The 20,053-nt window shown below is 37.7% G+C and overlaps 1 pseudogene; it reads right to left on the bottom strand.

Annotated features, from left to right (window-relative positions):
• Positions 1 to 1,605: 1,605 nt before the first annotated feature.
• Positions 1,606 to 2,445, bottom strand: LOC117132703 (annotated as a pseudogene).
• Positions 2,446 to 20,053: the final 17,608 nt, after the last annotated feature.

Below are 20,053 nucleotides of genomic sequence, written 5' to 3' on the forward strand. Positions count from 1 at the left end.
TAACTAAGCGAGTGACAACTAAACAAACAAACAATCAATCACACAACATGTATGCAGCAGCACACACTTTCCCCGGGGCCCTGCAGAAAATCGATTAACTATGCCCCGAGTCTCCGTTTAAGACCCGTTGGTCAAGCTTGAACCTGCATACAAAATACACACACAAGAAACACACAGGAAACCCACCTTGGCTACTGGCTACAAAGACTATCCAGCACCCCTAGCTATCTCCCCAAAAACGCTAACTAAAAACTACCCGAAAACACTATTTTTTCTCGGTTTCTCTCTCTAACTCACCACTCTCTCCCTAAGGTAAGCTCTCACGGTTTTGAATGCGAAAAATGAAAGGGAGGGGTCTGGTATTTATAGAAATGGAGGACTGAGGCTGGGCTGGACAAATGGCACATATGCATGAGGAAAAATGGACACATGTCCCACTACGAAACTTCCGCGGCAAGTAACCTTGCTTCTGGAAGGTTTTTACCTTTCTCCCCAAGTTTTACCGTTGCTTGGTCGCCAAGTCTCGTCTTCTAGAAGCTTCGTAACTTGGTCGCCAAGTCTTCTTCCAGCCAATGAGAGTTTGCCACGCGTATCGCTCCGTCACTCCTCCGAATCCAATCGGTGGTCGCCATGTCATCGTGTCTTCACTTTCTTCTCCATGTCAACAACTTCTAAACCTCTTCTTCAAACGAGAAAACTCATTCCTTGATTTACTTAGACAATGCTTCTCCTTCTTCGGTTTCAAAACGTCGATCTCCTCTTGCTCGGTTTTTTTTATCGATTTTCTCGTACCGGCAGAAAACTGTCTTTCGACCATGACCGTTCCTCGTTTCGACCACGACTAAGGTCAAGGTCTTTGACTTTTCTACTTATGAGCAGGGTCATTACAATAACCTTCCTAACCTACTATATTCATAGTTTGTTAGGATCGACCAATTATTAAAAATAGTTCCCATCAGCCTTGGAACTTTTCCTTCATTCACTTTCGTTTCTATCAAGCAACCAAACTCAAACTGCCTCTCTTCAACCCACTTCTTTACTACGGAATGTTTTATAGATTTTTTTAGACTGCGGACATTCCAAAAGAAGCTCGACATTATCAATTCTTTTTGGAAATGCGTTTCTTGCTATTACCGCTTGGTTTTCCAACCTTAGCAGCCATAGCAAATTGCATCGTTCGACTTACTTTCCTAGCAGATCGAGCATGTTTGGTGCTTTGCGCAACTCCCGTCGTCGTATCTTCTGATCGTGGGACTCCAACCTCATTTCCTGATATTTCTCCCTCCTCAACTTCTTCCGTAGGATGATTAGGATCCTTAGAAATATATGTCTGTATATCCTTGTTACGACTACTCGTCTGCTCGTCTTCTACATCTTCTAATAGTTGGAAACGTGATGGAGATATCACTGTCTCTGAACTCGGCTTACTTTCTGTGCTCCTACCAACCTTCCCAGGTGAGACATTCAACCAACTTTCCTCCTCTGTTTCTTTGAACTCAACCCGGGCCACTTCATTTAACTCCTCTGTGAATTGTTCCTCACCTACAACTTTTTCCTGCACTTCTTTCTCTGGCGAGATGGAAATTCCCTCTTCTTTTTCCTCCACATATTTAGTCACCACTGTACTATCAGTGTTTCCATTCCCTTCATTAGTAAAAGTTGCAATTCCCTCTACCACCTTTTGTGTGTTTTAAAGATGATCCGTCTCCGATTCCTTTGCCCCTAGACCCCAACTCTCGCTGCGAAACACCAACTGGTGCTTGTGACTTACATTTAGGGCACTCTGTATCATTATGACCCCATATCTTACAAAGCGAACACTTCGTTGGTAGCCAGGGGTAACTGAACTCTATGTCTGCATTGATTCCACTCTTTGATCGAAATCGATGAGAGGTTGGGAGAGGTTTAGTCATGTTCGCATTCACGAATACTTTTGCCTCCTCAAAGTTTGTGCACAACTCTGTTTCTGGGTGTAGCCGTACCGGCTTTCCAACAGCACTCGCTATGAACCTAAGTCCTTCCCATGAATACATGCTATGGGGAACATTTTTTAATGTTATCCACATTGGCACAATCTTTACCTCCGTAGTACCTTCTGTCTCAGACAAAGGTGCCCACTTTGAAAGAACCATAGGGATACCCGCTATGTTCCACACTCCTCTTTTCAAGATGCGAAGTCTTGTTTGTTGATCAAAGATTCTGAACTTCACCGTTTTTTTCATTCACCGGAAACACATCAATCTGAATGGTTTTGTTACCAAGAGGCCATATCTTGTTCACAATAATATGGATTTTGGATACATGAGGAGCCGGATCTAGAAAACGTCCTTCTTGAAAATCATCCCATAATGGGACAGAGTTGACCAAAAGGTCATTCGGTATTTCTATCAAGTGTGTTCCTTCGACCACTTCGACTTTCACATCATGGTTCACCAAAACATGCTTTTGTTAAACCGCTTTCACCCACAACTTCTGACCAAACTTCGTAGCTTGACTGTTTCCAGCCTCTATCACCATCGGAGAGGAGCCCTCTGGTTCAGGCGCCACCATGATAGCGCGCCTTATGGCCGTCGCTTTGCAAAAATCCCAAAACCCTAAAAATCGCCTTCAAATCACCCTCAGAGCCACTTTCCTTTTTTAACACGCCTCTTTTGTATATTTAATAATAGAATTAATTCCCATTTAGAGATTTTCCTTAAAATCTGTTACCTACTGATTATCTGTCGATTTGCTGGTCAATTCTCATTATCTGAACTACATTGCAGAATCTTGAAATCAGAAAGCCTCCATGGCTGCTCAGTTTGCTGCTAAAGCCACCTTGAGAAGAGTCCATGGCTGCTCAGAAAGATGATTATATGCCTCCAATTGAAGCCATTCTAGCACCATTCCTGGTCATGTAACATCTTTCTTTCATCAACAACATTTCTTATGATCTGCTCCTTTATGTTTCTTTTTTCTTCTTAAAGTCAGTTCCTTTACTTCAGCTTCATTGTCATCTCTTATCAGGTAGCAACGTTGACTCAATTGTTGAGCTAGCCAAGTTTCAAGAGGGGAAAGTGGAGAGACCAAACTCGGATTCAATTGGTGATGGATGTGACAGAACAGCATTCATCCATGATCAGGTAAAAATGCTTAGCTTCTCAATCATGGCTTCATCTAAACGTTCAAAGTGTTTTTGATGATAACCAATTAACCATATTTTGCTTCCTTTAAACTATACTTGATAACTTATATGGCTGCTCCTTGTGTTCTAAGTAGGCACATGATTTTGAGGTGGAGGCTGTGTTCGATCAAGATTTCATCAAGGTATCTTGTCTAAAGAACCTTCCCTGTTCCATCTCAAATAGTTTTTTTCCAACAATGTTTTCAATGCTTATGGTTTACATGATACGTAAGATTACGTCTTCTTGTTATGGATACTAATTGATAAATGATGATATACGTAAATATTATTTCTTCTTCCTAAGATAGTATGTTTTTTCCTGAATTTATCTTTGTTCTTTGTAGAAGAGTTGTTGCAGCAGAAAAAGGTGATGTTTGGTGGTGGTGTGGTGAAAAAGATTGGTGGTGAAGGTGATGTGGTGGTCGTTGGATTCACGTCACACGGCTGGAGGTTGGAAGAAGAAGATTTTTGAGATCCAGTGAGGAGGAGGATTTAAGGTTGAAGGACCTAGGCAACTAAGAAGATGATGACATTAGGTTTAGATTTTTTTTTTCTGGTTTTACTTCTTTTTTTTTCTAATTCTGATTTAGTGTTGTAAACCAGAATTTATTTGTATACAGATTTTAAAAGGATATCAAAAAAAAAACGGGAGCGACGCCATAGGCAATTTTCTCAAAACCACCACCAGACTCGTTTCTTCACCGGGTTTTTTCGTTGCCGGCGGCTTCGGCCGTCGGAGTCTCTTTGTTTTCTTTATATTTAGTAGTAATAGTTAATAAAACCAATTGATGTTGGATTGGACATCAAATCATTCGATTTGGGAACATCCAAAATCGCGTTATTTTTCCGTCTCGCCATTTAAGATCATCATGTTCTCTTCTTCAGACAGTCATTAGGATTTGGGCGAGAAGATCATATGATTTTCGAACGGTTGGCGTGCGTCTTTTCTCCAAACGGGTGCGTTATTCTCCGGTACTGGGATTCGTAGATTTACGGAGTTGCAGGACCGATGGCTTTCCCTTGCACATATTGCAAGTTTGTTTAATCTCTCAATCTCGATTTGTTCACACAATGAATCGACATAAAAAGCCACCCTGGCCTGGGGATCACAGGAGATTGGCGCACAAACTAAAATTGGAGTTGAAGATATGGATTCATGGTATTGTTCTTTTGGATATGGCTGGAATAAGATACGACAATGATGATTTTGTGAGGACGATAGTGCTAGTTTGTGGTGGGTCCATCTGGCAACAAGGATCAATACAAAATCATGGTAAATATTTATTCGTCAGTCTCTCTTCACTTGGAGACAGCGTTTCACCAAAAAATGAAAAATGGGAGGAGTCTGGTAATGACCAAGATGAAGGAAATAGTGTTCTGAAACAGCGTCCAATGGTTATATTACAACATCAACACAATGTGGAGTACTTTAGTTATTGTGTTTGTTGGTTTCAAATCGGGAGAAAACCTAGATCATGGAGAGTTAAGACAATAACAACACATGTTATCTCCTGCAGCGGGAGTGTATGGGACGGATTGAGATGTAACAGATGGATCCAATCCAATGATCTTCGAAAAGAAAAGAGACTTTTGGTCACAATGCATGACAGCCAAAAACAAGATCATCTAAGACCGAGAACGAAGATGGATAAAGTTAGCGTATCAGCCTATTTTACGGATGAGTTAGATAGCAACGTGTTATTACTTTTCCAATTTCAAAATCTTCTTAAAAATGTGTTGTTTATCTCTTATGTTTCATGTAAACATTTGAACCCAGTTTGATATCAATAAAATTGTTTGTCATTAAAAAAAAAAAAAAAAATTTATTTTTAACTATAATGCTCTAAATAAACGTTATTATAATATTCATTATCTAATAGCAAACTATAGCTGAAACAGATATAACGGTTCATAATATGTCTCTGATACAATAGCTTGTACAAAACTATAATCGTAAGTGGGAGACTTATTATAGCTGAAACAGATATAACGGTTCATAATATGTTATCTAGGGCCTGTGATAGCAGTTTTTCTCTTGCTAAGAAAAGAGGTTTTTTTTGTAGTGAAGTCCTCCACGGTCAGACATCCGAGCCGCTGAAGTCGTCTCACTCTTAGCTTGGGCTTCAGAGTGTCCCAAACCTTTATCATTTATTTTCACAGAGTATCAGTAATCTAAGTTGGTTGCACTCGAGACGTCCTACATATGCTAACCATGTCTTCCATATGCTGCTCACATATCTCCTCGGACTTTTCCTGAACCACACTGGTTTGTGACGGATGTCAAGTGTGAGTTTTCTACAAAACAGAAGAGTAAATTGATGGTAAGAATGAAATTAAACAACATTTTAATTGTGAAGTTTAAAAGAGAAAATTTAACTGCAAATTCAACAAAAAACTTTTTCTTTTTGGCCCGAGGGACAACAGTCCAACTGTAGAAAGGACCATCAAACTTGTCGTAACATCCCGAGTTGTGATATATACAAAGACTTAAGAAGATTAATTTGGGTACCTCTGTCACCAAAGTTGATTTACTTTTTCAGTCACACATCCGTTTAGAACTTCAGAGTTAAGCATGCTTGAGCTGGAGTAGTGGAAGGATTGGTAACCTATCGGAAAATGATTCATGTTACCGTGTGAGTGGGACCAAAGCACGGGAAAAGGTCATGTGGTGATTGCAAGGTCAGTAAACATTACTTTGGGACCTCGGAAAATTAATGCACTGACCGTTGGAGTGGGATGGTCCCACATGCCGAGAGAGCGGGCATGGGTGGCCCATTAGCTGTGGACGGTCGGGGCGTTACAAGTGGTTTCAGAGCTGCTTAGCCATCTCTGTTCTGACCTAAGATGTGTCTTGAGACATGTCGTGGGGCAAAACGAGGACGTTGCATTTTTTGAGAGGAGGTGAATTGTAACATCCCGAGTTGTGATATATAGAAAGACTTAAGAAGATTGATTTGGCTACCTATGTCACCAAAGTTGACTTACCTTTTCCGTCACACATCCGTTTAGAACTCCAGAGTTAAGTGTGCTTGAACTGGAGTAGTGGAAGGATGGGTGACCTATCGGGAAGTGATTTGCGATACCATTTGAGTGAAGCTAAAGCACGGAGAAAAGTCATATGGTGATTGCAGGGTCAGTAAACATGATTTACGGATCTTGGAAAAAATAACGCACCGACCGTTGGAACGAGATGGAGCCCACGGGCCGAGAGAGCGGACATGGGTGACCCATTTGCTGTGAGCGACGGGCGTTACACTTGTTTGCAAAGATCTTTGTGGTATTCCGGGTCAGTGATGATTTGTCATGACCAAACCTTACAACACATAAACATAAGTTACTAGGGTAAGCCCGCCCTACGGGCGGGATGTGGAAAAAAAATATTTAATTTATATTCAATTTGTGAAAATTATCTTACAATATATTTATTATTATATACTATTATTTTTGTTAAAATCATAAGGGGTAGTCCGCGCTATTTGATGTTTTTTTGTAAATTTTACCATTTTTAAAAACTTGTCTGTTGTAAAAATAAATTTTATTGTTTTTTTTGTTTAACACTGTTTATATGTATGTCTATATTATGTGTAAATTGTTATTCGGTTGTTGCTATACTTTATATCTTTCGTCAAACTTATTTGGTTTAAAAAAATATTTTCATTAATTTGTCAATAACCTTTTCTAGTTTGAAAAGATCAATATATATATACATAAATATATAGTATAGATAGGGGAACGATAGAAGGCATGGGTCAACTCCGATATCCATCCCAACGTTTGTGAAGTTGTTGGACAGGCAAATCCGAAATAGGTGTCTCTCTTTCAGACAACTGGGAGATTTCACTTATGCTGCAAGTTTGAGTGTGTGGCTTGCCACACGCTAATACAAGAATGAACAATGGTGGGTTTTTTTTTATAACTTTCCAGTCTTTTGATCTTTGTAGCACTTGATGCAAATACTGTGTATTTTTCTTTTTGAGCAAATTTAACATATATTAATATATATATAAGAAGGTTATTTCTTTCTTGGGCGCGCCACGTTCAACTTCGCTTAGTATGAGACCCTTTGGGAACGTTTGCAGGTTATCTCTCTCCACTTGATCATAAATATATAAAACAAAGCTAAATTTTCGCCAATTTGTGCATAAGTTAAAATTCACTTTCTTTTGACATCGTTGATATTCTTTATATTTTATCATTGTTTTATATTTAATTTGTTTGCTGTAAAGAAATTTAGTTTTCTTTCCAATGTTTTGACTCTATAACAAAGAGTATATAAAAAGAGTGTGTATATGTATCAGAACCATACAAAACCAGTAAACATACGATAAGCTTAAAGAATTTAATTTTTTTTCAAAACTATTATGTATTTATAAGATGAAAATGAGGAGACTAACCCTCAAACAGAGGACCAAATCCAAACTTCGAATCTCTTACGGAAATTTTTTTTGTATAAACTCTTGAGCAGATGGCGTTTTATACATTATAAACATCAAGAACACTCAGTTAAGTTTTGAACAGAAAAAGATAACTAAAAAAAGAAAAAAAAAAGACATTGTAGTGAAATTTGTTTTGAATCCCGAATATGAACATAACAAAAAAAAACAACTTTTCTTACTATCAACTATGTTGAAATGCGCTTGGGCTTCCTTATTCAAATTAGTTAAACAGATTTTGATACACATAATAAGCAGGTTCTGTTCTATATTCTTGCGCTGCACCAAGCAAACTGTTTAATCAGAAAACATAAAATTTTCAAAGTTAAGCAATGCAATTTTACCATATGGGCTCTATTTTTACTTTAGCTTCAGCTTGCATTTCCATAGCAACCCTCACTCCATTAGGAGGTATGATAATTCAACCAAAGAGGAACAGAAAATGTCTCACTTGTCTCATAAAAATTCACTCAAGAATACAATGTTTTGCAGCAACATTGATGGCTTCGTGCAAGAATGATTCAGTCTCGAAATCATCATATGATTCTGTAATATGCAATGCATACAGGACCGGCTCAACATTCTTAGGGGCCCTAGGACAAAAAAAAAATTTACCTTCTAAAATTTGTATACAAATAATATTTAAAATATATTTAAAATTTAATATGTAATATTTTGTATATATTTGCAATGAAAATAAAACTATATATAAATCAAATAATTTCGGACCCTTTTCAATTTTATTTATTATATTTATAATTTTTATATATATAAAAATATAGATTTATAAGAAAATCGGGTCTCTTAATTATTATTATACGGGGGGACACAGGCTTGGGCCCGGGGCGGTCGCACCGGTTGTTCCCCCACTGAGCCGGCCCTGAATGCATACTCTGTATTTCCCAGCTACATTGTACAAAATCTTATCTAATTAAAACTAATATCAATCTCAAACCTTGCAATGGCTAAAAGAACCCGAAAAAAACTAAACAAACAGCAAGCCTAGGTACTAACATCTCATCATACACCCTCGAGCACTTGTTAAAAAGGACTGCAGACCCAAATGAGACTTCTTTTGTGAACACAGGACTTCAAAGTCGAGTTTATAACGACGTGGTGGAAGGGTGAGACACACCAGTGCTTATTATGTCTGCCATGTGAACATCCAAGTGAAGTTTTGGAGGGCAGTGTGTAAAAGCCGGAAAACCGGACTGACATAAACGATAAAATAAAAAACGATGTTAAGGAAATATACGAATGTAAAGACGAATACAAGAACGATAAGAAATCGTATTCGCAAAGAGACATGGAGTCGAGATATGATCTCTTTCCTTAACTCAAAATATTCGCTCCGTTAGTGAGACGGAACTGTACGAATAAAGAGTCCCAGGATAAAACCATGGCAGACGAATCACGCCTCACTCGTGATCGCCCTATCGAACTATAAACTCTACGAAACACTCTCGCAAAATAGACTTACGCAGAGGGGTTTTTGCTGTTGGATTTTGATACGGAAAAAGTTGAGAAATGAAGGAAGAGGAGAGACGAAATTTAAAGAGACAGAGACGACCCACTTCCCGCAACAGCTGCTGCACGTGGGCGAGAATCTCGCGGAGATCGAGGGAAGTTGAGTACCGAAACTTCTTCCTCAAGACTCTCTCTTATCTCGTTTTAAATTTTTCGAGAAGATAACATGCATGACGTTTTTAATTTTAAGACAAACTACTTGTCGTTTTAAATAAAATTGTATGCTGTTTTGTCCCGAAATAAATGGCAAAACGTTGAGCTTAACTTGGTCCAAAAAGAATAGTTCTTATCGGGCCAAAGGCCCTCCACCCAAGCCCAAGCCCACGCCAAGCCGAGCCGAGCCGAGCCGAGCCGGCCGGACGGCGGCGGCGGCGCGCGCGTGGGGAGCTTTCTTCTCTCTCCAAGCTGTTTAAGCTTTCATGGTAAGTGAACATATATATATTGCTCAACTTCTCTTCCTCTAAGCGATGTGGGACAAGTCCCCTTACATCATAAATGATGATACTTTGGGCTGTTGATTACACAGGCCCAAGTCATTTGCTTTTCACATATTTCATTAAAGCCTAAAGGCTATTAATGGATCCAACAATCCCCCACATGAATAGAAATGACTCTTCTAAACATATGCAGACTAAATGCAGACTCGATAGACTCTAAAACTATACTTATTCTAATCTGGACTAGACTAGACAGACTTAGCGAGAGTGTTTGCGAAAAATTCACTGTGTTTGAGTTGGTGGCATTTTTAAGCCTTGAACCACTCATAGTTAATATCTGTCGGGTTTACTTTACCATAAGGTGAACATGATGTCTTGAACCAACCGGTGTTTTATGTAGACCGAGACAACAGGCATAACGCAGCTTCATTTTCTCGTAGAACTTAGTTCTCTATTGTGTTCATTGTGGCCCTGAACTATTCCTGGTTTTCATGAATGAACTTAGAGAATATAGCCTTGCATTCATTCTCCTAGAAACGGCCCCATTTCACACTCATTAGGTGATTGACCATGAAAAGTATTGAGTAATACTCCGCTTAGAAGCTATGGAATCATTAAAAGCTTATGCTTATCCTTCACACATTCGTTAGCACTTTTATCATCTTAGGAGCTGGGAAGAGACTACTTTGTCTCAAGTGCTTTGGTTAGATTCTGTTTGATTTTGTTTCCCTTTGAACCTACGTCTTGGGATCTCCAGTCATGATAGGTAGGGTTGCAGTCAAGCATCCTCATTCGTTATAGGCTTTAAACCCATTCCTTTTGATGATTTAGCAACAACATCTCGTGGCAAACCTTTAGTAAATGGATCCGCTAGGTTGTCAGCCGATTTGATGTAGTCTATTGTGATTACACCAGTTGAGATAAGTTGTCTAATGGTTTTATGTCGTCTTCTGATGTGACGAGATTTACCATTGTAGAGATTATTCTGAGCCCGAGCTATTGCTGATTGACTATCACAATGTATGCGTATAGCTGGCACAGGTTTCTCCCACATAGGGATATCTTCCAAAAAATTTCTAAGCCATTCAGCTTCTTCTGCTGCCTTGTCTAAGGCTATGAACTCAGATTCCATTGTTGATCTGGCTAACACTGTTTGTTTGGTAGATTTCCATGATATTGCTGCTCCCCCTAGTGTAAAGACATATCCACTTGTGGATTTTGAGTTTTTAGAATCTGATATCCAGTTAGCATCACTGTATCCTTCTAAAACTGCTAGTTCTTTACCATAGTGAAGCCCAAAATCTTTGGTGTAGCGCAAGTAATTGAGTACCCTCGTTATAGCTTTCCAGTGTGTATGACCTGGATTACTTGTATATCGACTAAGTACGTTTACTGCATGCGCCAGATCCGGTCTAGTACAATTTGTCAAGTACATGAGACTTCCGATCACACGTGCATACTCGTTTTGTGGAACCGCTTCACCTGAGTTCTTTTTCAAGTGCATTTGGGGATCTAACGGAGTTTTTGCCATACTATTAGAGTAATTTTTAAATCTCTCTAATATTGTTTGAGCATAATGAGATTGGGTTAAGATAATTCCGTTTGAATTTCTTTTGACTTTAACCCCGAGAATTACATCTACTAATCCCAAGTCTTTCATCTCAAATGTCCCTTTGAGCATGTTCTTTGTTTGATTGATAATGTCTTTATTGCTTCCAATAATGAGCATATCATCTACATATAGACATAGTAAAACATACGCATTTTTGGTAGTTTTGTAGTATATGCATTTGTCACATTCATTTATTTTGAAACCATTTGACATCATTGTATTATCAAATTTTTCGTGCCATTGTTTAGGAGCTTGTTTAAGCCCATAAAGTGACTTTACAAGTCGACATACTTTGTCTTCCTGTCCGGGAATGACAAAACCTTCAGGTTGTTTCATGTAAATTTCCTCTTCTAAATCACCATTTAAAAAAGCAGTTTTTACATCCATTTGATGGATTTCTAAGTCTCTTAAGGCTACGATTGCTATCATCAGTCTTATTGATGTTATTCTCGTCACTGGAGAATATGTATCAAAATAGTCAAGGCCTTCTTTTTGTCGGAATCCTTGAACTACAAGCCTAGACTTGTATTTTCCACCAGGTTTGCGTGTCATTATCCATTTATTCCCTAATGCTTTGCAGCCAGGTGGTAAATCCGTTATGTAATACGTATATTTTGCATAATCGAATCTAATTCACTCCTGACAGCTTCGTTCCAAAATGGAGCTTCTGGTGAAGCCATGGCTTCTGCCAAAGTTTTTGGAGCATTTTCTACTAAAAATGCCATTAGGAAATCTTCTCCAAAAGATTTTTCCTTTCGAGCTCTTTTGCTTCTTCGAGGTTCATCTTTTTCTTCATTTTCTGAAATATCATTTATAGAAATCTCGACGTTTGTCTCAGTTTCTGAGTTCTTGTCATTGTCTCTTTCTTCTCGAGTTCGTTTTGAACCTTGTTTTTCCCTATATGGAAAAATATTTTCGAAGAAAGATGCATTTCTTGATTCCATGACTGTATTTTCATGAATATCTGATATTTCAGATTTATGTACCAGAAATCGATAAGCATTACTGTTATGTGCATATCCGATGAAGATGCAATCCACTGTTTTAGGTCCAATAGTGACCTTCTTTGGTGGTGGTACCGCAACTTTTGCCAGGCACCCCCACACTTTGAGGTATTTATACGAAGGTAAATTACCTTTCCATAATTCATATGGAGTTTTGCCAGTTATTTTGTGTGGAATTTTGTTGAGGATATAATTAGTGGTAAGCAACGCTTCCCCCCACATGTTCTGGGGTAACCCAGATTCCTGCAACATAGCATTCATCATCTCTTTTAGAGTTCGATTTTTTCGTTCAGCAACTCCATTAGATTCTGGTGAGTAAGAGCTGTAGTTTGATGGATTATTCCATGTTCTTTACAGAATGCATTGAACGGACCATCATACTCGCCTCCTCTGTCGCTTCTAACTACTTTAATAGTTGTTTTAAGCTGATTCTCGACCTCGAGTTTAAATTCTTTAAATTTTTCCAAGGTTTCATCTTTGCTATGTAATAAATAAACATAACAATATTTTGTGCAGTCATCTATGAAGGTCACAAAGTACTTTTTACCACCTCTAGTTTGTAAGTATTTTAAATCACATAAATCAGTGTGAATTAAATCTAGAGGTTTATTAGTTCTTTCAACACGAGGTGATGGCGTTTTTGTGAGCTTAGCCTGTACGCATACTTCACATTTTTGTTTACTTGTTTTGCATTTAGGAATTAGATTTAAATTCATTAATCTTTGTATAGACTTGTAGTTTACATGGCCTAATCTTTCATGCCATATATTAAAAGACTCAACCAAATAAGCAACTGGCTCATTCTTATTCATTGAAACTTTTGGAGCTACAACTTTTGGAGTGACTGTCATTACATTCAACTTGACAAGTCCACCCTTAACATAACCCCTTCCCAAATACATCCCATTCTTCCTAATCACGAGCTTATCCGCCTCAAAGCTTGTGGCGAATCCATTCTTGCTGAGCAAGGTTCCCGAGACCAGGTTCTTCCTCATGTCTGGCACATGCTTCACATTTGTCAGAGTGACCTCACGTCCAGATGTCATCTTCAAGATCACATTGCCGCGTCCTTCAATCTTGGAGACTGCAGTGTTTCCCATCTTGAGCTTCTCTTCAGTCTTGCTTTTCTGATAGGTGCTGAACATCGCCCTATCGGTGCAAATGTGGGTGGTTGCACCAGTGTCATACCACCATTCCTTGGGGTTGTTGCTTTCAACCATGTTGGCTTCAGTCACCACAGCAACGAGATCCTCCTCAGTGAGATTTGCCTGATCCTTCTCATCCTTGATCTTTTTGCGACACTCAACAGTCTTATGCCCCACTTTGTGGCAGTAGTGACATTTTCCCTTGAACTTCTCCACATTCGCATTGATCTCAATACCTTTGTTCTTGAAGTTTTTTCCAGAAGCCTTCAAGGCTGCAGCAGTTTTGGAAGGCTTGGCAGGAGAATAGGCATGTGCCTTTCCTTTGCCTTTGTGCTCAGCCATGTTGACACTGTGCTCCTTTGTACCGACCTTTGCAGCAGTTCGGTTTCTGGATTCCATCTGAAGCCTCGTGATGAGCTCCTCGAGCCCCATCTTCTTCTTCTTGTGCTTCAAGTAGTTCTTGAAATCCGCATAGCTTGGAGGAAGCTTTTCAATGAAGCTGAGAGTTGTGAATGTCTCGCAGATGGACATTCCTTCAGCAGCGATTTCATGGCAAATGAGCTGAAGCGCTTCTACCTGATCCATGATGGGTTTTGAATCCACCATTTTGAAGTCGTGGAATTTTGAGACCACATACTTCTGGCAGCCAGCGTCCTCACCTCTGTACTTCTTGTCTAGTGATCTCCATAGCTCTTTCACCGTGGGGATCTCACAGTAGACACGGTACAATGGGTCAATGAGGCGACCCAAGATGTAGCCTTTGCAAATGAAGTCGGAATGCACCCATATGTCAACAGTTGCGAGGCTGTGAACATCATCAATCCCGTAGGGCATAAGGGGCTTGTCCTCCTGGAGGAACTTCTCCTGCTTCATCGTTGCCAAGAAGAACAACATCTTATTCTGCCATGTTTTGAAGCCTTTGCCATCAAATTGGTTTGGCATCAGTCCTTGAGTGAACACACTAGGGACAGTCGGAGGAGTTTGAACTGCCACCGGACCACTTGCAGTTGCTGAAATGGAACCCGTCTGATAAAGACCAGCACCGAATAGGGTACGGCGAGTGGTTTCATCAGCAGCATTCCCCGCAGGGAGGAAAGTGCTCGTTGTTGCTGCAGTGGTTGACGCTGTGATGTTTCCAGCGGTTGTCACGCCAGTTGCTGCAGCGTTGAGTGGAGTCTGAATGACATCCGAGGTGTCCATGGGAGTGGGGGTGTCATTATCGTTTGTCATTTTTCTGTAGAGAAAACATGAAAACGGATTAGTACTCCATTCAATATTTAACATATTATTTTAAATAAAATAATAGTCTAAAATCGATGTTCATTTTTGGTGTTTGAACCAAATCATATCGATATAAGTCTTGGAAAAACGTTTTGCAAACTCGCTTAAAAAGCGTTCGCAGAAATCATTTTTATAGACTTAGAATGTTTCACAAACTCGCTTAAAAAAAACGATCTTGAAACGATTCATTTTTAATGAAATAAAACAGAAACGTTTCGCGGAAGTGCTATAAAGCAAATCGCAAACACGTTTTCAGAATAACACAGAAACGTTTCGCGGATAAGCGTATAGCAAATCGCAAACATCGTTATCAGATAATAATTAAACGTTTCGCGGAAGTGCTAGAAAGCAAATCGCAAACACGGTTCCAAAACCCGTTTTTATAAATCGTTTTTCAACCCGATTCGAGCTTTAGGAATAAAGCGATTTTGAGTTAAGATTGTAAAAGCCGGAAAACCGGACTGACATAAACGATAAAATAAGAAACGATGTTAAGGAAATATACGAATGTAAAGACGAATACAAGAACGATAAGAAATCGTATTCGCAAAGAGACATGGGGTCGAGATATGATCTCTTTCCTTAACTCAAAATATTCGCTCCGTTAGTGAGACGGAACTGTACGAATAAAGAGTCCCAGGATAAAACCATGGCAGACGAATCACGCCTCACTCGTGATCGCCCTATCGAACTATAAACTCTACGAAACACTCTCGCAAAATAGACTTACGCAGAGGGGTTTTTGCTGTTGGATTTTGATACGGAAAAAGTTGAGAAATGAAGGAAGAGGAGAGACGAAATTTAAAGAGACGGAGACGACCCACTTCCCGCAACAGCTGCTGCACGTGGGCGAGAATCTCGCGGAGATCGAGGGAAGTTGAGTACCGAAACTTCTTCCTCAAGACTCTCTCTTATCTCGTTTTAAATTTTTCGAGAAGATAACATGCATGACGTTTTTAATTTTAAGACAAACTACTTGTCGTTTTAAATAAAATTGTATGCTGTTTTGTCCCGAAATAAATGGCAAAACGTTGAGCTTAACTTGGTCCAAAAAAAATAGTTCTTATCGGGCCAAGGGCCCACCCAAGCCCAAGCCCAAGCCCAAGCCCACGCCGAGCCGAGCCGGCCGGACGGCGGCGGCGGCGCGCGTGGGGAGCTTTCTTCTCTCTCCAAGCTGTTTAAGCTTTCATGGTAAGTGAACATATATATATTGCTCAACTTCTCTTCCTCTAAGCGATGTGGGACAAGTCCCCTTACATCATAAATGATGATACTTTGGACTGTTGATTACACAGGCCCAAGTCATTTGCTTTTCACATATTTCATTAAAGCCTAAAGGCTATTAATGGATCCAACATAGTGTACTCCTAGATAAAATACATATTGTTATGTTTACTGGGGTAAATAGTTTGAGTCCACATTAACAGAAAAAAAATGAAGACTTTCTCTCAATTTTTATAACATGAAGATACGCACCATACAACATACAGTCATGCTCAGGAAGAAGACAAAATGAATTCCACATTTTAAAAAGTCGGGCTGCACAGCTGCATAACTTACACAGAGAGCGAGAATGAAACTTCATTAGGGAGATAAAATATGAGTCACCATCTCCAAAGCTATATCTGACCCGTACCTGAGAATCTATCGTAAGAAGAGAAAGCACATAGTCGGAACCATCAATGGAGATGTCGAAGGAAAGAAGAGACGGAACAGTGTCGGAGAAATTTTAACTGGCACACCGGACCCTTGAACCACTGTTGAACTGACATGTCCATCTTTTAAGAAGCAGATATGGTTATTCTTATCCACATCACTTGAATCGATTCCCGATTTTTATACCATATACAGATCTCTTTGCGTCTTAACTAAGCCTTGAATCATTTCACTGCAGCAGCGTTATAGGATCCGGACTGTGAATCTTCGTCTATTGAGATCCAATCACTCAGATCCAATCACTCGTCTCGGATCCGAACGATAATCCGTCAGTCCTAAAAGTTTCTCTATGCTTAAAAGTTAGAAACTGAGGAATACAAAATCACTTGTCCAACACTTGAACAATCGGCAAGCAACCATTTCCCTCATAAACTGAGGAAGACAATGATCTTCTTGAATGCCGAGTTATTGGAGTCGTGGTTTGATGGAGTCAATGAGAACGTAAATGCCACAAATTGAATGAAAGCATAGACCTTACGCTTTCGTATGGTAAGAGGCGTGTTCTGAACTATGATCGTTATGGTGGCCTATGAAGATGATGAACTGTTAGGAAACGTAAAGACCCTAATTGAGAACCCAAATTAATGAAGTTCTGCGTTTTTGGGATGGTGAGACACGTGTCGCAACGATAGTATTCGAATTTCTGACCTGGCATCTTAGGTGTCTCTCTAAGACTATCTACAATCATAAAATTATTCAACACCCTTTTTCTCTTTTTAACACTCCACATCATCTTTTCTCTTCCACATACTTATTCAACACCCATTTAAACTAAAATTTATATCAAAATTCATAATTTTTTATGGTCTATAAATAGAGTCTAGGTTTGTTTCATTTAGATAAAAACGTCAATTTCAGATAAATTTTCTATTAGTCTCCAAGCACATTTCCTTTTTTGTGTTTAAACTTCCTTTTTTTAGTTAAATGGATCACAATAATGATCCCTTTAATTTTAAAAAAAAAATTCTTATTACAAAATAATTGAGTTACAATGATTTGGGGAGAAAAAAATCTCCAAAATTTAGAATAGCCAATAGGATGGGAGTAGTTCTTTTTACAAAATAAGGTTTTAGACATGTGATCATTCTTTTCTTTTTTTCCTCTTAAATTTTGACATGTGTATTTGTGGGTCCCATAATCAATGTATTCAACTAGTTGAACTGATTCAACTCCAATTAATCCACGTCTGATTTTTTGAAAATTCAACTACTCCATTGTGGAGTTCAACGCGTTAAATTTATTATTCAACTATCTCATTTCTCCTTATCTAAGGAGAAAGCAAACTTTCCTTTATAAAATAAAATAATAAGATGTACGGGTGAGAGTGATTTCATATTTAAAAAATAAATAAGTTAGATTGAACCAAAATTGATAACCAAACAACGAAATAAAACATTTAAACTGAACCGAAACTCACGGCAAGAACACGTCATATACTCATATTAGAAACAAACATAGAAAAAACTTTCAAGTCGCAACCAAACAACGAAAATAAAACTTAAAACATAGACAAAAATTTCACCATACAGCAATTTCAAGTCATATTTAGAAACATAGAAACACTTAAACAAAAATAGAAAAAACTTTCAACTCACTAGGTAAAACCCGAGACCAAACTTTGAAACACATATGCTATTGGTTTCACCTGCTGACCACCCGGCCATGCCTATATTATTCCCCAAAAAATTGAGTTTAACCCATTTAATCCACTTTGCATATGGGGTTCGTCCCTAACCGACTCATCTATATTATTAAAAGAAAAATACAAAAATAAAGTACCCCTTAATTTTTCAACTTATCTACAATGACATGCCATTAAAATTATTAATTAACTTACTTTTTAGGATTCTTTGTCTTTCTCTATTTTCTTTATTTATTTAATAACTTGATTACTAACTAAAACAATTACTCAACTATACTTTAATGCAACTAAAAACCTAATTGAGCCTAACTTTTAGAATTTACTATTTTTTGTCAAATTAACAACCGTAAAACATAAATTTTATATAATAAATTTTCAACAAAATACTAATATCATAAATTTAGGACAAACGAAAATTTAAAACTGAAAACAAATACTAGCGTAATTTCGCGGATCATTAATATAAATTCAATATGATAAATATTTAACAGTATACAATACATGTTTTAAAAAAAGAGTATAAAATGCATAGCAGTAAATTTTAAATAGTACATAATTTTTTTATCATACATTATCATCAAATTTTAATCCATATAAAAAATAAAATCATATCCGCATGCACATGTCTTATTTTAAAAATGTGGATGATATAGTTAACGATTTACAATACAAAATAAAATCATGCAATATAAACTATAAATTTATTGTGTTAAGAAATGTCATATTAATCATTATTTAATATATGTTATAAATTTTGAAAATATATATTATCACTGATACAAAATATATATAATTACCATGATGTCGGTGTACCGACTACCGAAAGCTATAGGGAAGAAATTAACGAGTACAGTAGCTCAGTTTTGATGGAGCCCAGGAGGAAGTACAAGGGATATGCATTGGAAATCATGGGATAAAGTATGTGTCCATAAGGATAATAGTGGGCTAGGTTTCAAGGATTTGACGGATTTTAATACAGCAATGTTGAGAAAGCAGCTGTAGAGGCTGATTGAGAAGCCAAATTCTCTTTAATGTAAGAGAAAGAAAAAAAAAACGTCGATTTCAGATAAATTTTCTATTAGTCTCCAAGCACATTTCCTTTTTTTTTTGTTTAAACTTCCTTTTTTTAGTTAAATGGATCACAATAATGATCCCTTTAATTTTAAAAAAAAAATTTTATTACAAAATAATTGAGTTACAATGATTTGGGGAGAAAAAAATCTCCAAAATTTAGAATAGCCAATAGGATGAGAGTAGTTCTTTTTACAAAATAAGGTTTTAGACATGTGATCACTCTTTTCCTTTTCTCCTCTTAAATTTCGACATGTGTATTTGTGGGTCCCATAATCAATGTATTCAACTAGTTGAACTGATTCAACTCCAATTAATCCACGTCTGATTTTTTTGAAAATTCAACTACTCCATTGTGGAGTTCAACGCGTTAAATTTATTATTCAACTATCTCATTTCTCCTAATCTAAGGAGAAAGCAAACTTTCCTTTATATAATAAAATAATAAGATGTACGGGTGAGAGTGATTTCATATTTAAAAAATAAATAAGTTAGATTGAACCAAAATTGATAACCAAACAACGAAATAAAACATTTAAACTGAACCGAAACTCACGGCAAGAACACGTCATATACTCATATTAGAAACAAACATAGAAAAAACTTTCAAGTCGCAACCAAACCGCGAAAATAAAACTTAAAACATAGACAAAAATTTCACCATACAGCAATTTCAAGTCATATTTAGAAACATAGAAACACTTAAACAAAAATAGAAAAAACTTTCAACTCACTAGGTAAAACCCGAGACCAAACTTTGAAACACATATGCTATTGGTTTCACCTGCTGACCACCCCGCCATGCCTATATTATTCCCCAAAAAATTGAGATTAACCCATTTAATCCACTTTGCATATGGGGTTCGTCCCTAACCGACTCATCTATATTATTAAAAGAAAAATACAAAAATAAAGTACCCCTTAATTTTTCAACTTATCTACAATGACATGCCATTAAAATTATTAATTAACCTACTTTTTAGGATTCTTTGTCTTTTTCTATTTTCTTTATTTATTTAATA

Source organism: Brassica rapa, chromosome A03, assembly GCF_000309985.2.
Source record: "Brassica rapa cultivar Chiifu-401-42 chromosome A03, CAAS_Brap_v3.01, whole genome shotgun sequence".
Lineage (NCBI taxonomy): Eukaryota > Viridiplantae > Streptophyta > Magnoliopsida > Brassicales > Brassicaceae > Brassica > Brassica rapa.